Source organism: Vombatus ursinus, unplaced genomic scaffold, assembly GCF_900497805.2.
Source record: "Vombatus ursinus unplaced genomic scaffold, bare-nosed wombat genome assembly UNPS02012179.1, whole genome shotgun sequence".
In the NCBI taxonomy this organism is placed as follows: Eukaryota; Metazoa; Chordata; class Mammalia; order Diprotodontia; family Vombatidae; genus Vombatus; species Vombatus ursinus.
The window spans coordinates 10,291,162-10,314,048 of NW_020951957.1; the positions used below are offsets into that span (position 1 = coordinate 10,291,162).

Genomic DNA, 22,887 nt, shown 5'->3' on the forward strand with positions numbered 1-22,887 from the left:
GAGAGAGAGAGAGAAAGAGAGAGAGAGAAAGAGAGAGAGAGAGAGAGAGAGAGAGAGAGAGGGCACAGGGTGAGTTGAAGATGAAGGGGTGATATCTAAAAATAAAATTAAGTAATGAGAGAGGATTATACTGGGAGAAGGCAAAAAGAAGATGCAGCGTGTGGTAAATTATATCATATAAAACAGACAAGAAAAGGCTTTTACAGTGGAAGGGAAGTGGGGGAAGGTGAGAGGGAATGAGTGAATCTTATTCTCATCAGATTTGGCTTAAGGAGGGAATAACATACACACTCAATTGGGTTTGGAAAGATATCTTACTTTACAGGAAAATAGGGGGAAGGGGATAAGAGAGCAGGGTGATTATAGATGGGATAGCAGATTGGGGGAGGGGTAATCAGAAGCAAACACTTCTAAGGAGGGACAGAGTAAAAAAAAAAGAATAGAATAAACAGGGGGTGGGAAAAGATGAACGGAAATGTAGTTAGTTTTCCACAGCATGACTACTGTGGAAATGTTTTGCATGACTACACAAGTATAACCTGAATTGAGTTGCTTGCCTTCTCAATGAGGGTGAGTGCAGAAGTGGGAAGGGCCAAAATTTGGAATGTAAAGTTTGAAAAACAAATGTCAAAAAAATTGTTTTCACATGCAATTGGGAAATAAGATATACAGGCAATTGAATATAGAAATCTATCCTGCCCTATGGGAAAATAGAAGAGTAAGGGGATAAGATAAGCAGCAGGGAGAGAGAAGGGAGGGCAGATTAGGGGAAAGGGTAATCAGAATGCATGCTACATTGGGGTTGGGGGAGGGACAAGATGGAGAGAAAATTTGGAACTCAAAATCTTGTGAAAGTGAATGTTGAAAACTAAAAATAAATAAATTAATGAATCTTAAAAAAAAAGAGTGATGACCTCTCCATAACTTAGAAGCATGGTCAATAGACAGCTGCTTATCCAAAGAGAAAACTAAGAATTCAAGTCCCTGCTCCCCTGACATGTAAAAGTATTTTTTGCCTCTTAAAATTTTCCTAGAACATTTGTCTGATCCCTTTGGCCCCATTCCACCATCTTATATTATACTTATCCCTAAATTAAGCCATATTCAGGCACTATACTAGAAGCTTCTTGAGAGTAATGTCTGCACCATTTTCTTTCATCTTTGTAATCCTGCTGTTAAAGATAAGTCCTTTCACACAATGAGTATTTCATAACTACCTTATACTTAGAGATAGGAAGGGGGAATCAAGTTGTGGTGAAAACTTACTAATTCTAAGCTGTTTGTGGTACAAAAACAGAAATGCAAATTGTGCTAACAGATTCATGAGGGACCTATCCAGAATTATAAGTAAGGATTATACTGAATGGGATAAATGTTGGGGAAGAATCCTTGGAAATATTGTATCCAGGTTTTCTTGACTCTAAAGCCTGCCCTTTATGCTATGCCATATCTCTCATTCTACCTTCACTTATCTCAATTATTGGGATTTTTTTTCCTATATGTCAACCTCATATTTGACTCAATTCAATTTTAATTCATTTTGCCTACTTTCAGCCTCCAGAGTCAAGAGTTTAGAACACAGTTTAGAATCTCTAGAGAGCCATTTAGTCCTTCCCACCAACCCCCAGTCTTCTCTATTATAGCTTATATATCTTCAGTCCCTTCCATTGGTCCTCATTATTGTTTTCATTCTTCTTATATCAAAAGAGACTAAAAACAATAAGATCTTTTCCACACGGTGGATAATAATAGCGTTGAGAGGCATTAATGTTTCAAAGGTTCCATGAATTCATTATTGCTTCCTTCACTATTGCATACTTTCCATATAAGTAGACATTTCTTTGTCAATTCTGTAGTCAAATAAATTTTTCTACAGTTCTAGACATATCTCTATACCCTCAGCTAAGCTAGTCTTTGGATGACAGGGACACTGTTCATTACTTGGATCACAATTAAGGTTTACAGATTGGTAAAACCTTCCAGAAATTATACTCAGCTGGGATAGTTTTCTTTGTTTAATTCATTGGAGACTGCTATCTATTAAAACAGAATATTGTACAAAAGAAATGGTAGAAATAAATGGTGTCAAACTAAAATAGAAATAGCGGGCATTAATCCATACATAAGAAATTCTGCTGGCTGTGTATTAACTTAGTTTTAAAATACAGTATCATCTATGTGGTACTGTATTTTTGTTTATTGTGTTAAATATTACCCAAACATATTCAGATCTATTCCAAATCACATTTGGGATTGATGTATTCTGAGTATTTGAAACCTCTGATATAAATATCATCAAAGAAGGGTATGACTAGAAAATAAGAACTAGTCATATGTTGAAAATTAAGGATATCCAAACAATATGATAGGATCCAGAGGAAGTCTCCCAGAATATTGTGTAGTTCCCCAATATTGTATTAACAGGAAGATAAGGATAAGAGTTGAACAGGATGCATTTCAATCTGTGTCACTGGAGGTAAAGTGGCCATGTCTAGGTAGGTCACAAATTCATTACAATAAGAAATGAAGGATTGTCTCCATACCATGTTGAAGCATTTAAAAATTCTATAGGTATTCACAACTATGACTACATTATAAACTTATCCAATTTAATAGTGGTCTCTAAATCACTTCAGAAAAGCAGTAATCTGGACAGAGTTCCATTTTGTGAGAACACTGACGTTAGGCTTACTTGACATATCTGCCTTTGACCAAATGAAACCAGGTTAATCTGGTTTCCCTACCTTTTGTTGCTTCTGTGTCAGTAGAATGCTAGATTTCCTGACCTCCATAAGTGTTTTGTTTTTCCCTTTTGTTTTGATTTTAATTTGATTGTTATTAAGAATGAACACTGTGACAAGTAAGTGCGTACATTTGTAGCTCATGTAAAAGAAATGCACAATACTATACCCTTTTTAGTACAAAAGTCTATCAGAAAGAACTTCATTAACTAAAATCTAAAAGACTCTGCTTAGAGAGAGAGAAATCCAAAGTGACAGAGATTCATTTATATTTGAAGATTTTTTTTGACCCATCATTTTCTAGTCACACTCTATGGGGTCTAAGAACAAACACAAAATTCCACAATCTATACTGAACAGGAGTATAGAGTCCAGGAAAATTTTTTCATTCATCAGAGACAATAGTAATTTGACTAGAGAATCATTTTCTTAAAGCTATTCAATGAAGTTGGATGTGAAAAGCTGGAGTGAATTTAACTAAGGCAGCTAGGTGTTTTAGTGTATAAATTATTGGGTTTGGAGTCAGGAAGCCCTGTTTTGAAATCTTTCCTGAGACAATTGTAAGCTGCATGACTCTGCGCAAGGGACTTACAAACTCAGCCTCAATTTCCTTATCTGTAAAAGGAAGATTATAATAGCATTTCTCTCAGAGGGCTGTTGTTAGGATCAAATATGCTTTGTAAATCTTAAAGTTTTTTATAGATGATATTATTAATGCCATTTTAAATTGGATTTATCAAGAGGCTCTCATTCTGATTCTTATCATTACCCCTAATCAATTTCAGAGAACATTCCTTTCGGGGTGGATCTGGCATCTACTTTTAAATACTGGTTATGCCTTTGATAAAAAATGAAGTAAATAAATAAAATGGCATTGTATTCTCTGAATTAATTAAATGCATGTAAAATTTTCCATTTAAATGAAACCAAAGATTTTAGACAGAATAAATACAAATAATCTGATTTCTTAATAATACTAAAAGGGGAAGTATTAATATATGTCTACATTCATAATGAACATACTTCACAAACTGTTAAAGATATCACAATACTTCTTCCTGAGGGGAAGCCAATTGTTCAAAGGATCATTCAAGTTGACAATGAAATAAGATTGGCTGCACTGAAACACAGAGAAAAGTGAAGTCAAAACCAGAAAACAACACCATAAACTGACAAACTAATGCTGTGAAACAACCCAATTAATCCTCAGAAAAGAAGCAAAGACTGAAGGCTAGAAAAAGGTAATTTTAATTAAGGAAACTCACGTTTTCATTTAAAGATATGAAAAAAAATATCAGGAGTCCAAACAGGTCTGGATTGTAAAACATTATATTTTAAAATCTTATCTCTACTGAGACAGTAATGAAATCTAATTAAATATGATATATATATATATACATATATATATATATAATCTGTATACAGATCCACTAATATCTATATATCTATTATTTGTATATAGGATCTATCTCTACCTATATAGAATGTGGGAGTATTATTATTGAATTTTTCACATTCCCAAATGAAGTTGAAATACTGCAACATTACCTTGTACTATGTCACATATCAGGAAATGATAAGAAAAAACATGAGTCAATTGCCTGTGAATTCACCTAATTAATACCTTATTGAAAATCTATGCATTATAATGAAGTGTATATATTGAAAAATGAACTTTGTCAAAATATACTTAACACCCATGGTGATATTAAATGGGGTTCATGATGAAGGATTAATTAGTATATGTCTATTTCTTGTAAACTCAATACCATATCATATAAAATAAGTCTTCGTAACAAAATAAGACTATCTTTCAATTAGTTAAAGTAAGTTTCATGCATATCTTTTGTTTATTGTCACCTATATTTACCGTTATTTTTCCTTACCTCTTTCCCTTTTCCAGAAACCCATCACTTAAAGTATAAAAATAGAACAAAGTAAGAAAAAAGCTTAATAAAATTAAACAATATATCAAATTATTTTGAATATATATGTGTGTGTATGTATACATGTATATGCAGATAGATACACACAACTATATACATATACACACACATATATGTTTATATATGTATGTGTGCATGTATATATTTGTGTGTATACACACACACACACACATACACACACACACACACACACACACTTCCACAGCCATATTCCCCCATTTATGCCAGGGAATTTGGGTTGGCAGAGGTGAAGGGAATACCTTCTTAATCTCTTCAGAGCCAAGATTGGTTGTTATGATTCCTCACCATTCAATTTCATTGGTTTTGTTATTGTTTTCCATTTGCTTGTTAAAATTATTTTGTATACTACTAGGTTTGTATCCCAAAGGGAAAAGTACCTATACATGCAAAAGCATTTATAGCAGCTCTTTTGGTAGTGGCAAATAATCAGAAACTAAAGAAATGTTCATCAATAAAAGAATGGCTGAACTAGTTGTGTAATGAAATACTATTGTGCTATAAGAAACGATGAGCAGGTGAATTTCTGAAAAACCTGAAAAGACTTACATGAACTGCTGCTCAGTGAAGTGAGCAGAATCAGGAGAACATTGTATACAGTAATATCAACATTGTGTGATCATCAACTATGATAGACTTAGTTTTTCTCAGTGACACAATGATCAAAGACAATTCCCGAAGACTCATGATGGAAGATATTATTCACATCCAGAGAAAGAACTCTGAACTCTGAATGCAGATTGAAGCATATTATTTTAATTTTTTTGTTTTCTTTTTTTGGTGGTTTTCCCCTTTTGTTCTGTTTCTTCTTTCACAATATGTGTCACAATGCGGAAATGGTTTAACCCAATTGCACATATGTAACCTATATCAGATTGCTTATTGTCTTGGTCAGAGGGAAGGGGAGGGAGGAAGGGAGGAAAATTTAGAACTTAAAATCTTATAAAAATTTATGTTCAAAACTATCTTTACATGTAATGAGGAAAATAGTATTTACAAAATATCATTCTATATATTGTTCACTTCACTTTATATCAGTGTGCATACAACATTCTGGACATATTGGATATTTTCACTTATTTTTGCTGTAAAATGTTTAGGGCTTTTCTGTTTGTCAATGAGTTTAATTGTCTTTCTTTATACCAAATAATTTTTATTTCACCATGAATTAGGAAGCTGTTATTTCACAAGTATGCCAGAATAATAAGATAAGATATTATTTTCTGTAATTATACTCACAAAAATATACATAGGCATATATAAGTTCAGCTGTTTTGTATTATTAGTTAGATCTCTTTTGAAAGCAGTACCAAGATGGTTGTCCAATACTGTCCAGCCAGCTTTGCTTTTTTATAGCATACTTGGGAAAGAAATAAAGGATGGAACCTGCCAATGTTTATATAGTTCATCCTGCTATTTTATTTGAGGATATGATCAGCCATGAAGGCATAAAGAAAAAAAAAATTAAAAGCTTTAAATGCAAACAATACATTCCAAGGTATGCCCATTATCCCTTCCTTCTCACTAATTCTTATTCAACTCTAATTTAGATTTTATTAATCTCAAATGATTTTTGTCAGAAAAAAAAGACAAAGCCTGAGAAAAGGGCAAGTTTGCCTGGGTATTAATTTTGTAAGTTTTTCTTTAAAGATACATTGTTTGGATTATATGTACATTGTACAAAGATTTATGTAGAATATTATAGATTGTTTTCTGTATATTTATGCAGAAAACATTTTACTCATGCAACTAATTAACCATATTACTTCCATTTGCTTCTATTTTCTTTGACCCTAACTCTATTATTACATATACTGTATTATTTTAAGTGTATAATAAGTAAATCAATAAACATTTGTTGAACCCTTACTATGTTCCAGGCACTGTGCTAAGCACTGGAAAAACGAATACAAAAAAAAGAAAAATAGTGCCTATCTTCCAGGCCGTTATGATCTCATCTGGGAGGAAAACTCATAAAAGAAAGCTGAAAGGGTATGTGTCTGAGGACTGCTAAGACACCCACCCTAAGGGCATGTTATTGATGTCCAGAGGAACGTAAACAAGTGAAAAATAAAGAAACGCCTCACCCTTAGAATCATTAGAATAGGAAATTTAATTATAACTTGTGGTCAAGCACACACAACCTAATGATATGGGCTCACATGGATCTGGTGGTAACTGAAATGATCAGTATGTTTTGGTCTCATATTGCTCCTGCCTAGAATTTACAATGCCTCCCCCCCCTTTCCTTTCAATTGGATCCTAGTTTACACCCTGACTATAGTGCAATTTAATGGTTTTTACAATTCCCCCCACCCCAGAAGAGAAATACACTTTGTTAATGCTAGAAATGAAAATCTCTTACCATTAGACTCACACTATCTGCATGATTCAGATCCCTTGGATCTCTTTTCATGACCTTCCATTTCTGGGGGCCACATAGATGATCTTCTTCTATTTGCAAGAAGTATCTTTCTTAGAAAATTCTTCTTTTCTTGGTAGAAGTCCAACAATATAAATTTTAAAACTAATTTTTTTTCATGGGTAATCCCCTGAGGTTGGTGCTGAAGAAGTTGCTCTTTTCTGGGTAGTTTGTATTATCACATCATCTTAGAAATTCTTCCTCCCTTAGCTAGTGTTCAAGAATGAAGCTGTGCTGTCTAGAGACTCTTTCTAATATGAGCAGGTATATGTCTACCTCTGCCATATCTTTCTGAAGAATTCTTTCAGTTCCTTAGAAGTTGTTATCTCTTAGGCAGGGAAAGCCTTAGGTGTTTTACCCCTGACCTATGCTCAGTGTAATAGGGGTGTGTCTGGTTGTGCACAGAGTTATTAGGATGATATTTATCCATAGGGAGAACTTGCATGACATTTGTGAGGAAAATTTTGATGATGTTTAAGAGAAGGGCTTTGGAGGGATGGACTGTGGAATATGTGTAGACATTCCATAACTGGTTTTAATGGACTAACCCTATGTTAAAAAGAAAGATTTTTGATTGACTATGGAAGTATGCAAAAAAGCCATAATCAAAACAAGGACCTGGATAGAATTTTTAAAGAAATTATCAAAGAAAACTGCCCTGATGTCCTGGAACCTAAGGGCAAAATAGGCCTTGGAAGAATCCAAGAAAGACGTCCCAAAATAAAAAAAATAAATAAATAAAAAAAACTCCAAAGAAAGTTAAATAAAATTTTAGACCTATCAGGTTAAGGAAAAAATACTGCAAATGGCCAGAAAGAAACACTTCAAATATCAGGAAGACACAATCAGGATTGCACAGGACTGAGCAGCTATAATATTAAAAGTCTGGAGGTTGTGGAATATGATATTCAAGAAGGCAAAGGAGCTAGACTACAAACAACAATCATTTACCTTGTGAAATTAAGCATAATTCATCAAAGGAAAAAAATGATCAGTCAATGAAATATAGGATTTCAAGCTTTCACAAGGAAAAGACCAGAATTAAAACAAAAATTTGATCTGTGATATCAAGACTCAAGAGAAGAATAAACAGGTAAAAGAGGGAAAGAAAACATAAGGGATTCAATAGAGTTAAACTGTTTACATTGCTACATGGGAAGATGAAACATGTAATTCTTAAAAACAAATGTACCAAAATAGTATAGCTTGAAGGAATATACATAGACAGAGGGTATTGGGTATAAGGTGAATATGAGGGAATGGCATAACAATAACTAAAGGATGAGAAAGAAATGTATACTGGATGCAGAAGAAAGGGAGAGGTAGAATGACTTAAGTTATTTCACATGAAGAGGCTTGAAAAGCCTATTACAGTGGAGGGAAGATGAGAGGGTGAGCAATTGGCATCAACTGAACCTTACTCTGATCAGTATTGGCTGAAAGGGGAAATTTCTTACCCAATGGGAAAGTAGAAAAAGAGGAGATTAAATAAAAGAGGGGGGAGAGACTGACAGAAGGGAGGGAAGATCAGGGGAGGTGGAAGACAGAAGAAAAACACCTGTAAGGACAGAAAGGGTGAAAGGAGAGAGAGGACAAAAAGAAGGAAAAAATAGGATAGAGGGAAATACAGAATTAGTAATCATAGCTATGAATGTGAATGGGATGAACTCTTGTAAAATGGAAGCTGGTAGCAGAGTGGATCTAAAACCAGAATCCTTCTATATGATGTTTATATGAAACACTCTTGAAACAGAGAGACATACATAAACGTAAGGGGCTAGAGAAGAATCTATTATGGTTCAGCTGAAGCAAACACACACACACACACACACACACACAACAACAACAACAACAACAAACAACAGACATAGCAATCCTAATCTCAGACAAAGTAAAAACAACAATAGAACTAATTATAATTGATAAGGAAAGAAAGTATATATTACTAAAAGTTACCATTGAAGCAATATTAATACTAAACGTATATACACCAAGTGGTATAGCAGACAAATTCTTAAAGAAATTAAATGAAGTACAGGAAGAAATAGACAGCAAAACTCTACTACTAGAGGACCTCAACTGTTCCCTCTCAGAACTCTACAAAGTCAACCAAAAAAAAAAAAACCACAAGAAAGAAACTAAGAAGATAAATAGAATATTAGAAAAGTTAGATTTGACAGACCTTTGGAGAAAACTGAATGGGAATAGCAAGGAGTATAATTTTCTCAGCAGCACATGGCATCTACCAAAAACTGACTATGTATTATGGCATAAAACCCTCAAAATCAAATGTAAAAAGGCAGAAATATCAAATGCATTCTTTTTTCATCATAATGCAATAAAATTACATTCACTAAAGGGCAGTGGAAAGATATATTAAAAGTTAATGGGGGCAGCTAGGTGGTGCAGTGGATAGAGCTCTGGCCTTAGAGCTAGGAGAATCTGAGTTCAAATCTGGCCTCAGATCAAAGACACTTACTAGCTGTGTGACCCGTGGCAAGTCACTAAACCGCATTGCCTCACGAAAAAGAAAAAAAAAAAGTTAATTGGAAACTAAATTAGATAATACTATAGAATATGTGGGTCAAAGAACAAATCATAGAAACAATCAATAATTTCACTAAAGAGAATGACAAGACAATATATCAAAATTTATGGAATGAAATTAAAGCAGAACTTAGGGGAAAATTTATTTCTCTAAATTCTTACATCAACAAAATAATAATAATAAAAAAGAACAGATCAATGAACTGGGCATGCAACTAAAAAAAATACAAAAAAGAACAAATTAAAAATCCCCATTTGAACATGAAGTTGAAAATTCTGAAAATCAAAGGTGAAATTAATAAGATTGAAGGAAAAAATATTGAGCTAATAAATAAATCTTGGAGCATGTTTTACAAAAAAACATAAGATATATAAGTCATGGGTTAATTTGATCAAAAAAAGAAAGAAAAGAAAGTAGAAAAATATTCAGTATTGGAAATGAAATGTTTGAAATCATCACTAATGAAGGAGAAATTAAAGAAATTATTAGGAAATATTTTGCCTAATTATTTGCAAATAAATCTGACAATCTGAGCAAAATTGATGAACATTTATGAAAATATATAAAACATGTAAAGGTTATATATATATATATATAAAGATATATAAAGATTAAAATATGAGGAATTAGAATGCCTAAGTAACCATGACTTAGAAAAAGAAATTGAACATGCCATTAATGAACTGCCTAAGAAAAAATCCCCAGGGCCAGATGGTTTCACAAGTGAATTCTACCTAACAATTAATATCAATACTACATAAAGTATTCAGTGAAATAGGTGGAGCTCTATCAAATTCCTTTTATGACACAAATATCAGACTGATACCTAAACAAGGAAGAGGTTTAAAAAAAGAAAGAAAAGTATAGACCAATTTTCCTAATGAATATCAATGCAAAATTTTGAACAAAATACTAACAAGATGATTATAGCTATATATCGCAAGAATTATAAACTTTGACTAGGTGATATTTTTATCAGGAATGCAGGATTGGTTCAATGTTAGGAAAACTATTTCCATAACTGACCTTATCAGAACAAAATCAACATAAATCATATGGTTATCTTAATACACAAAAAAAAGCTTTTGACATAATAGAACACCTATTCCCATTTAAAAAAAAAACACTAGAGAGCATAAGAATAAATGGAATTTTCCTTAAAATGATAAGCAGTATCTTTCTAAAACCATCAACAAACAATATCTGTAAAGAGGATAAACTAGAAGCCTTCCCAATAAGATCAAGGGTGGAGCAAGGATGCCTAAACAAATCAAATGAATTAGAATTGGCAGTAAGAAAACAAAACTATCACTCTTTACAAAAGATATCATGGTATTCTTAGAGAGCCCTAGAGAATCAATAAAAAAAAAAACTACTTGAAATAATTAACAATTTTAGTGAAGTTACAGGATATAAGATAAATCCACATAGATCATCAACATTTCTTTATATGACCAACAAAGCCCAGCAGGAGACTGAAAGAGAAATTCCATTCAAAATAATTGTAAATAATATAAAATATTTGGGCATCTACCTGCCAAGACAAATATCAAGGGAATTAATAAAAAAAATACAAAGGAAGGTAGTCTAGTAATATCAGATCTAAAAATATATTATAAAGCAGTAGCTATGAAAATTATCTGGTACTGGCTAAGAAATAGAGTGGTAAATCCATGGAATAGATTAGATTTATAAGACACAGTAGTCAATGGCCATAGTAACCCAGTGTTTGATAAACCCAAAGACCCCAGCCTTTGAAATAAGAACTCATTATTTGAACAAAAGCTCCTGGGGAAACTGGAAAACAATAGGACACAAACTAGGTATATACCAACATCTCACACTGTATACTAACATAAGGTCAAAATGGGCCCATTATTTAGACATAAAGGGTGACACCATAAGTAAATTAGAAGAGTAAGGATTAGTCTACCTGTCAGATCTATTGGGAAGGGAAGAATTCATGACCAAAAAAATGATAAAGAACATTACTAAGTGTAAAATAGATTTTGATTATATTAAAATAAAAAAGCTTTTGTACAAACAAAATCAATGCAACCAAGATTAGAAGAAAAGCACAAAGCTGAGGAACAATTTTTATAGCTGATAAAGGCCTTATATCTCAAATATATAGAGAACTGGGTCATTTTTATTTTTAAGAATTCAAGATATTCCACAGTTGATAAAAGGTCAAAGGATGTGAACAGACAGTTTTCAGATGAAGAAATCAAAGCTACCTTAAAGGATATGCAGAAATGCTCTAAATAACTTTTTTATTAGAGAAATAAAAATTAAAACTTTTCTGAGGCACCATTTCACACCTTTCAGATTGGCTAATATGACAATAAAGGAAAATTATAAATTTTGTAGTGGATGTGGCAAAATTAGAACATTAATGCACTGTTGGTGGAATTGTGAACTGATCCAACCATTCTGGAGAGCAATTAGTAACTACTTCCAAAGGGAAACCGAACTGTGCATACTCTTTGATCCAGCAATACCACTATCAGGTCTATATCCCAAAGAGATCTTAAATAAAGGAAACACACCTACATGTGCAAAAATGTCTATTGCAACCCTTTTCATGGTGACAAAATGTTGGAAATTGAAGTGATGCCCATCAATTTGGGAATGGCTGAACAGGTTGTGGTATATGAATGTGGTGGAATATTATTGTGCAATGGGAAATTATGAGTAGGCAGATTTCGGAGAACCCTGGAAAGACTTGTACAAACTGATGCAAAGTGAAATGGGTGGAATCAGGAGAACATTGTACACAGTGTCAGCAACATTGTGATGATGAACTATAAATGACTCAGCTCTTCTCTGCAACCCAATGATCCAAGACAAGTATAAAGGACTTTTGAAGGGAAATGCTATTCATATCCATATAAAGAACTGATGGACGCAATGCAGATTGAATTATATTTTTTCACATTGTTCTCCTCATTATTTTCCATTTTGATCTGTTTCTATTTTCACAACTATGACAAATATGGAAATATTTTTACATGATAACATATGTGTGAACTCTATAAAACTGCCTACTATTTTCAGAAGAGGGGAACAGAGGGGAGGGAAGGAATGAGAAAAAATTTTTCTTGACATGTAATTGGGAACATGCTATTAAAAAAGAATCCATTTCCAATTAATTTGATTGTAGCTCATCATCAATGAAAGTCATTTTCTAGTCTAGAATATGCCAAGTAAACAGCAACTACTACATATACACAGACACAGACATTGACACAGACACAGATGCAGAAACATGCACATAATATGCCTGTAGGTAGCATTCATATTCATTATGGGTCCTTTGAAATTATGGTTGACCATTGCATTAATCAGAATTTTGAGGGTTTTCAGTTGATTTTCTTTACAATGTTGTTATCCTATAAATTGTTCTCTTGATTCTTCTCACTTTATTCTATGTCAGTTTATATAAATCTTCCAAAATTTATCTGAAACTGTAACCTTAATTTATTACTGAAAAATGGTGCTACATTTTTAAATGTTTTAGCCATCCCCACATTGATGGACATCCATCTCTTCACTTTTTAGTTCTTTGCCAATCAAAAAGCTTCTATAAATATTTGTTAAATGTCTTTTTTTTTATTTCTTCAAGATACAAATCTAGTAATTAGATTACTGGGTCAAAAGTTCTACACAATTTAATGCATTTTGGACATAATTCCAAATAATTTTCTTAAATGACTAGACCAATTCAAAGCTCTACCAACAGTATTAATGTGCCTTTTACCTTCAGTCTTTTCGATATTTGTCAATTTCCAATCTTATGAATGTGAAAATTTCTTTAATTTGCATTTTATAAATTTTGGGGGTTTGTAACATTGTGTTATGTAACTTTTGATAGCTTAGATTTCTTTCTCAAAAACTTATTTGTTCATAATATTTGGACATTAATCAATTAAGTGACACCTTTTATTTTTATACATTTTAGTCAATTCCTTACATGCATAGGAATTTCACAGTACTCAGAAGTAGACTTTAATTTCTGCAAAGAATTTTTCTCCTAATTTACCTTTTTTCCTTCCAATTTCTGCTTTTTAGGTTTTGTTTTTGGAAAATATTTTAAATTTATTTTATTCGAATTTGTCAATCTTATATTTTGTGTCTTCTCTTTCCCTTCTTTAGTCATGCATTATTCCTTCAAAATATCTCAATTTCTTCCTTACTTTTAAAATTTTGTGATGTAACCCTTTATGTCTAACTATGTATATGTGTGTGCATATGTGTATATATGTACGTGTGTGTGTATATGTACACACACATATTGTGAGATGTTTGTCTATAACTAGTTTCTGCCATACATCATTTCCAATTTTCTCATTAGTTCTTGTCAGATAGTGAGTTATTACCCCAGTGTCTGGGGTCTTTTGGTTAATCAAACACTAGGATACAGAGTCTGTGAAACTGCTTAAACAGTTACACTGATGGGCATTTCTATTTCTTGAATAAAATGAAATCATTTTAATAATTACTAATTTTTAATATATTTTGAAATCTGGTATTTCTAGGTCCCTTTCCTTCAAATTATCTTTCATGATTTCAATTGATTTTTTTTTACCTTATTCTTCTAGATTAATTTCCCCCTAGATTAATGTAAAGAAATACTTCAAAGAAACTTGAGATGTCATTTTACACCTATCAGATTGGCTAAAATGATTGAAAGGGGAAGCAACAAATATTTTAAGGGATGTGGAAAAAACTTGGACATGAATTCACTGTTGGTGGAACTGTGATTTAATCCAATCATTTTGGAGAGCAAACTGGAATTTTGCCTAATGAGTTATTTAAGTACCTATACCTTTTGACCTAGCAATACCACTACTAGATCTGTTTCCAGAGATGATTAGGGAAAAAGGAAAAGAACCTATATATTCTAAAATATTTATAGCAGCTCTTTTTGTGGTGGCAAAGAACCGGAAATTGTGGGGATGCCCATCAATTGGGGAATGGCTGAACAAATTGTGGCAAATAGTTGTACTGTGCTATAAAAATGATGAGCTTGATCTTAGAAAACCATGAATAGACTTGCATGAAGCAACAAAGAGCAAAATGAACAGAACCAAGAGAATGTTGTCTACAGTACCACCAACATTGTTTTAAGAACTTTGGGTGACTACGTCAAATGCAAATTAAAGGACCTATGAAGGAAGAACCCATATGTATCCAGATAAGGACTGATAAATAGAGGTATATATAGAATTATTATACATATGTGTGTTTGTATGTATGTTTGTATATAAACATATTTGTGTCTAAAGATAGCCATCTCTAAGGCAGGGAGAGGAGAGAAGAAAAAAAAAGGAAAAAATGATTAATATATATTGTAAAAGGAATACCATGTACATAACAGATTTGCAATTTCATATGCAATTTTATTTTTTTTTCGATTCTACTATGTATGGAAATGCTTGTTTTATTTCTTAAGTTCAGAAGAAAATAAAATTTGTGAAACTGTGATAATTAGAGCTATCCAAAAGTGCACAGGGCTGCCTTAAGAAACAGTGGGTTCTTTCTTAATGGAGGTCTTCAAAAAAGTCTGGGTGACAACTTTTTCAGCATGTTATTGAGGGTATTCATATTCAGATATGGGTAGGACTAGGTAGATGGCACTGACATCTTTCATAACTCTCAAATTCTATGATTATGTGGATATGCAAAAACTTTAAAAGGTGTTATTGTATAAAGGAAAAAGTATAGTATTGAGGATCAGGAAATGCATATTTTTATCTAACCTCTGCCTGTATTTAGCTATATGATCTTGGACAAATTATTTAGCCTTTCTAGGCCTCAGTCATGTTATCTAAAACCTGAAAGTTTTGAGCTACGTGATCACTAAGGTCCCTTTCAGCATTAAATATTCTATGAGTCTGTGATTCTAAATAGTAGACAAACCAAATACTAAATTCCCCCATTCTCTGTCACCTGAGGATACATTATCTAGCCCTTTGTCCTCATACCCAGCCAAGAACAAAGTACCACATCTAAAATCTTCCTAATTTAAGTCATTTTGATATTTTTATTGCATCATTCTATCATTCCCTTTCCAATAGATATTAGATGAGAAATAACTCTATCTGTTCACTGAAGTAGCATAGAAATTGTTTTCATTTGTCGGCACTCAGGCTGTGTTATCCTTAGTCATACAATATCATTAATGGGTCTCATGTAAGGGAAATGGTACATGAGGCCAGTCTGCAAAATACCTTAATGGATCATTCTGGCAATCAGAGGGCAAAAATCTTTTGTAATAAAGCAAAAAAAAAAAAAATCTTCCACAAGATCTGAACACTTCATGTTGAAAGGGCCTAGAAATTGCAAAAAAAAAAAAAATCAGGCTCAAGTCTATTTAGGCTGTAGAGTGTTTTCCACTTAATGCTCAGTGCTCCAGATCTAAAGGATGGAAATGTTTCATATATCTTCATAGGACATTCAGGGCCCTATCTCTGGTACTGAATGGATGGCAAAGCACTGAGATGGCAAGATGAAAGATAAGAGCTAGGAGGTAGATGGCAGGAATTGTAATTGGGAATCTGTCCCAACAATCTCATCTGAATGATGATTTCCTTTCAGAGATTGGATTCTACTGATTCTCTTCTTTAAGTCAGACAGTTTGAATAAATTTTCTTTATGTTTTAAAACTTGAATATTTCTGATTGCTGTCTTTCACACCACCCCAACTTCATTTGCTTGCTTTAAGAAGATACAAGAGAATCTAGTCTTAATTCCCCTTTAAACAATCTCTAAATTTTAATCATATAAGAGTTTCATTTTTTTCTAACACAAAGGAGAAATAAGTAATCACAATAATGCCAAAATGCAATAAAGATTTAGAGGAAATTGAGAGCATTCTTTTTCTCTTTTTTCTTTTTTTTTTATTAATTTATTTTGATTTATCAACAATCACTTCCATAAGCTTTTGGGTTTTAAATTTTTCTCCCTCTCCTTCCCTCCCTCCTTCCTTCCACAAGACAGTGCACAATCTAATATACGCTATGCATATACATTCTTATTAAACATATTTTCACATTAGTGATGTTATAATAGGAGGAACCACCAGGAAGAAGAAACAAAACACAACAGAAGAAAACAAATAGTAAATAGTATGCTTTGATCTTCATTAAACTCCATAGTTCTCTCTTTGGATGGGGATAGCATTTTCCTCCATGAGACTTTTGGAGATGTCTTAGATCCTTGCATTGGTGAGAGGGGTTGAGTCTATTAAAGTCAGTCATCACTTAATGTGGCTGTTACTGTGTACAATGTTCTCCTGGTTCTGCTCACTTCACTCAGCATCAAACCGTACAAGTTTTTTCAGGTTTATCTGAAGTCTGCCTGTTCATCATTTCTTATAACACAATAGTATTCCATTATATTCATGTATCACATTCACATTTATGATATCTATCTGTGTCTTTCTCTTCATACTCCCTCCCCACCATTTATGCTTTTTTTTCTCCTTTCTCCTTTTCCCTCCTCACTTTTGCTTTTGACCACCACCTCCCTCAGTCCCACCTCCCTTCTATTAGCCTCCTTCCTTTTTCTTTCCCCTTTTCCCTCCTACTGCCTATAGGCCCTAACTGATTATGTTATTCCCTTCTTAAGCCAAATCTGATGAGAGTAAGGTTCAAATAATGCTCATCTCCCTCCCTTCTTTCCCTCAGTTGTAATCAGCTTTTGTACCTTTTCCTATAGTGTAATTTACCCTTGTCTGCCTCCTCCTTTCCTTTTCTCTCAGTACATTTTCTTAGCTAGATCGGATTAATTCACTTACTTGAATCCATTTGACCTACTTGTTTAGATTTTTTTCATCATTACATCAAAGTCAATTAATATCCACCCCCTTTATGTACACCCCTTTTACATGGTATAGTAACAATACAGTTCTCAAGAGTTACAAGTGTCATCTTTCCTTGTAAGGATGTAAAGAGTTTGTCCTTATTAATAACATGTTGTTGCTTTCTGTCCTGTTTACCTTTTTATGTCTCTCTTGAGTCTTGTATTTGAAGATCAAATTTTCTGTTGAGCTTTGGTATTTATATCTGGAAGGTATAGAAGTCCCCTATTTCATCGAATATCCATCTCCTCCTCTGAAAGATCATGTTCATTTTTGCTGGGTAGTTGATCCTTGGTTGCAATCCAAGCTCCTTTGCCTTATGGAATATCATATTCCATGTCCTATGGTCTTTTAATGTAGAAGCTGCAAAGTGCAGTATAATCTTGTCTGTGGTTCCATGATATTTAAATTGTTTCTTTCTGGGTACTTGCAGTATTTTCTCTTTGACCTGGTAATTTTGGAATTTGGCTACTATATTCCTTGGTGTTTTCAATTTGGGATCTCTATCAGGAGGTGATTGGTGGATTCTTTCTATGCTATTTAACCCTTGGTTCTAGGACTTCAGGGCACTTTTCCTTTATGATTTCCTGAAAGATACTGTCCAGGTTCTTTTTTTCATCATGATTTTAAGGTAGACCAATAATTTTTAAATTGTCTTTCCTGGATTGATTTTCCAGGTCAGTTGTTTTACCAATGAGATATTTTATATTTTCATCTATTTTTTCATTCTTTTGTTTCTGTTTAACTGATTCTTACTCTCTCATAGAGTCATTAGCTTCCATTTACCAATTCTAATTTTTAACAAATTGTTTTCTTCCATTAGATATTGTATCTCCTTCCCCATTTGGCCAACTGTATTTTTAGGGACTTGTTTTCTTCAGTGTACTTTTTTCTCAGTTGGACAATTGTATTTTTTAAGGACTTGTTTTCTACAGTTAATTTTCCTTCTTTTTCCAAAATATTGACTCTCTCTTGCATACCTCTCATTTCTTCTCCCATTTTTTCTTCTACATCTCTCATTTGACTTTTAAAATCCTTCTTGAGTTCTTCTAAGAAGGCTTGTTGGGCTTCAGACCAGTTCATATTCCCTTTTGAGATTCCAGATGTGGGTTTATTGACAATGTTGTCCTCTTCAGAATTTCTGCCTTGATCTTCACTTTTCCCATAACAAGAATCTATCTTATGTTTCTTTTTGCTCATGGTGTTTGCTTATGTCCTGGCCTTTAAAGAGATTGGGCTCTCCTGCTGGGGAGCAGAGGGCACTGACCCAAGCTTCTTGTGTTGGGAGCTTCGGGCCTGGTTGATGGCTTTGTGTGCTGGGGTCTCCAATGTTGGCAGTTGGAGGCTGTAGGATTCTGTCATTTTACCTGGTGTTGGGCTGGAAACAACAATATTGGAACTCTGGGGGTAGGATTGGGTAGTGTGGCTCCTAGAGATTTCCTGCTCACCCAGGCCTTTCCTTCCTTTTGCTTTCTTTACTTCTTTTCAGATGGATGTTGTAGGGTGTTTATCTACCTGGGGCCCCTTGGAGCGCTGTTTCCTTTAGTTTTGCTGAGGCACTGGGAGAGCCAGTTGCTGTAGAATGCTGAGGCTCCTGGTGGTTTTCTGAGCTGGTTTCCACTGGTTCCCCCACCCTCAATGAGGCACTCAGGGTCCAGGTGTTGGTGTTTGCCTGCTCTACCACCTAGGCTTCAGGATCTCCTCCTGGTATGCTGAGGTGGGGCTTTCTATTAGCTTGCTGGGATGCCTCCCATTCTGTACTGCTCCCCTTCCCCCAGGGTAAGAGGGGTCTTTCCAGTTAATCCCTCAAGCTACCTGGGCTACTGGACTGCTGCACTCCATCTTTCTTCTGATTCAGCTCTTCCAGGGTTTTTCCTGAGGTTGAGAGCATTAAAGGAAAAACAAAAAAGGAACCACATAATCTGACCAAACCCAGTCTTTGTGATTGCTGTATTGTTCAGGAAATGTCCTTAGATAGGTAGGTAGATGGGTAGATAAGTAGATAGCTAGCTAGCTAGATAGATAGATAACATTCTTATATCTTTCAGCTAACAATCTCAGCAGTTCTAGGACTTGAAATTCATGTCTATGTAAACAGAAAGTCCTAAAGAATAATCTGAGTTTCAGTCACATTTACCTAATATTAAAACTCAACTGAGTTCAGGAGCTGTCACAGTGATATTCCTTTCAGAATCAGGGCAATTAGTCTGCCAATGGAATGATATAGGAAAAGCTCACATACGCCGAATTGAATAATACAAAAACTTATAAAATACTTGTTGTGCATAAGACAGACTTTGATAGCATAAAACTACACCATTTCTGCATTGGGAGAGCTTACATTCTACCAGAGAGAATGTCACATAAAGGAAAATATATGATTCAAGTTGGAGCATGAGGAGGAGATTGGGAAAACTTTTAGCTGATGGAATCAGGGAAAATTTTATGTAGGAGATACCTTCTAGGCTGGGCCTTGAAGGAAGACTTTAGATGAGATAGGCATGGATTATATTCCACTTATTGGAGTTGACCTGTGCAAATGTCTGGCAGAGATAGATGACAAGTTTAATTCACAGAATAGTTAACAGTAAAGAAAAAAGGTTGAAAACTGGATTGGAGCCAGATTATTGAGAACACTCAATTCTAGACTGAAAATTTTTATTTTATATCAAAATCTAGTTTTAATTGTATGTGATAACAATAGATTATGAATTTGTTATGTCTGTTTATTCTGTTGTAAAAGCTGACCTAACATGTAGCTCTTCTTTTGGATGGAGGAAAAATATTCTGGAGTCCCTTGTATATTTGCTTTTAAACTTCACTTCCTCTTTTACTTTTCATATATTGGATCCCATTTTGTTGATGGCCTCCATTCTAGCATCTTCTCCATAAAAAAGACGAAACAGACTATCCATAAACCTGAAACTGCATCTTGGTGTCTTTCGGCTCCCTCTGCAGGCTTTTTATAGCTTTTATTCATAGTTATAGATCCCATCACTTACAGACTGGCTTACTCTCTTGGCTCATGTTAACCCAGTAGATTCTAGCATCCTTCATCTTATAACACCTAATTTTGTATCATTGACTATATCTAACTGCAAAGAATACCCTATATTCATTACTTGTGGAGATCTTACTTTGTGTTGGTTCATCATTGTTTTTTTATTTCTTTTTTTTCCAAGTATAAACTTTATTGAATGTTTTAGCATTTACATTGGTAACATGAGAAGCCAAACTCTTTGCTTCTGTTGTTCTGTACAGGAGGGAAAGCAAGGGTTAGTCTGCTGAAGGAAGTAGCCAAAATGAAACTCTTTCTCAGAGTCTGGGGTAGAAGCCTGGTTCTCAGGCTTAGAAACAGAGGTTATTTTCCTCCCAGGGTAATTTGTCCCCCTGCCTCTCATTTGGTGGACAACAGCAAGTTACCATTGTTCCGAGTGAAGCATCTCATTGACTCAGTGATTAACACAAACCTGAGTGATAAGAGACAAGAAGAAGGAAGAAGAGAACCCTAAGTACATGGTGGAGGCCTTAGGGTAGGAGTTGATTCCACAAAGCTGAGGGAAATTGCTCCACTGCATAGAGGTTTTTGGATCTAAGCTGTGCTTCCTGTATTAATAAGTTCTGGGTTTGAGTTGTCCTCTGGGCTTTTCTTGCTGGGGAGATCCATGACCCTACCTTTTTTATCCGGGTTACAAAATCATGTCACAGAGAACAGTCTGTTGGGCATTGACTTTAAGGTATGGTTTTATTGTTTGCTTATTTTCTCAAATCCAGCTTTAAAAAAAATGTCACCTGAGGTGGTGGTTTAGTCCGTGGGGTTACAGTAGGAATGGTGGATTGAGGGGATCATCCCTGGCAAGTACCAGGGTCATGGACTCCTACTTCCCATGAAGTACCAGGTCATCAGTCCATAAGCCAGGGCCACAACAGCAGCAAGGATAAGTTGAAGGTTGGACTGCCTCAACATGGCAGTGACATTTTTGAAGAGGCAAGCACTAACCTCATGGGCACCTTGTTGAGCATCATAGTGGGGTCACTTGCACACATCTCCTTTCCCATCATGTACTAGAAGCTCTCCATCCTGGGATTCTGTGGCCAGCAAAAAGCCACCCTTGTCTGGTTTATTGAAAATCTGCATGTTGGAGGCAGCTATTTGGTGCCTTAGATAGAGCATTGGACCTGGAGTCAGGAGAACATGAGTTCAAATTCAACCTCAGATACTTGACACTTAGTAGCTGTGGGACCCTGGGCAAGTCACTTAGCCCCATTGCCTAACAAAAAAAAAAATCCACGTGTTGTACTTGAAAACCCTGTTAGCCTCCTCAACAATTTTATTTCCCTGGTCTTCAGATCCAGCTCCAGGGGATTAATTCTGGCCTCATAAAACTGCTTGAAATTCTGGGCATTGTCTACATTCTCAAACACATAAAACTGGGTCCCTTCTTTGGTGCTTGGCAGCTTCAGTATTCTCTGACCATCTTCTTCAGTACCTGGCCCCCAGAAAGCTCACCCATGAACTGTGTGTAAGTATGGACCATGAGGAGCTCTGGCTCATGCTGCCCACACATAATGGATCTGGTCTACATAGCCCAGGGTGGACTCTGAACACTTCACTATCTTCCTCTACTCCTCATCAAAGAAATACTCCATGTCCTTGATCAGCATCTTCTCACAGTGTAGCTCCATGGGGAAATACATGGCAGTAAAGTCTGGGTGGTCCTTGTTGTGGTCCATCTCTTCTTCCAGGGGCTTTTCAAGAAATCTTTGATGAGGGGTGGCTAGGTTGTACAGTGGATAGAGCACCAGCCCTGGAGTCAGGAGCACCTGAGTTCAAATCCAGTCTCAGACAGATAACACTTACTAGCTGTGTGACTCTGGGCAAGTCACTTAACCCCAATTGCCTCATCAAAAAAATTAATAATAATAATAATAAAGAAATCTTTGACAAACTGGGTATTCTCTTCATAGTCACGAGACTCCTTAGTCTGTTCCTTCAGAAGCTCAGAAAGGTCCATTTCTTTTGCATGGTTTTCCCATTCAGTTCCTCCATAGCTTTTTTTCTTTTCCCCAAATTCATCAACTCCTTCTTATGGTGTCTGCAATTCACATGACATTTTGGCTTAGTGCAGCTCTTCAAGATCTTTCAACCCTCTGATCAGGGAAAGTGAGGTTTTCCTGAATTTCCACACAGCATCACACTCTCTTAGGGATTACCCATGATTCATTCTGCCCTGTTTGCTGTCATCGTTGCCTCGATCGAGCTGCTGGAAGTTTTATTTTCTTTGTTGTTGTTGTTGCTGTTGTTTTGCTTTGTTTTTGTTTTGTTTGTTTTGTTTGTTTTTTCCAAT

At 34.7% G+C, this 22,887-nt stretch overlaps 1 pseudogene; it reads right to left on the reverse strand.

Moving 5' to 3' along the window:
- Positions 1 to 21,407: 21,407 nt before the first annotated feature.
- On the reverse strand, positions 21,408 to 22,677 carry LOC114039712 (annotated as a pseudogene).
- Positions 22,678 to 22,887: the final 210 nt, after the last annotated feature.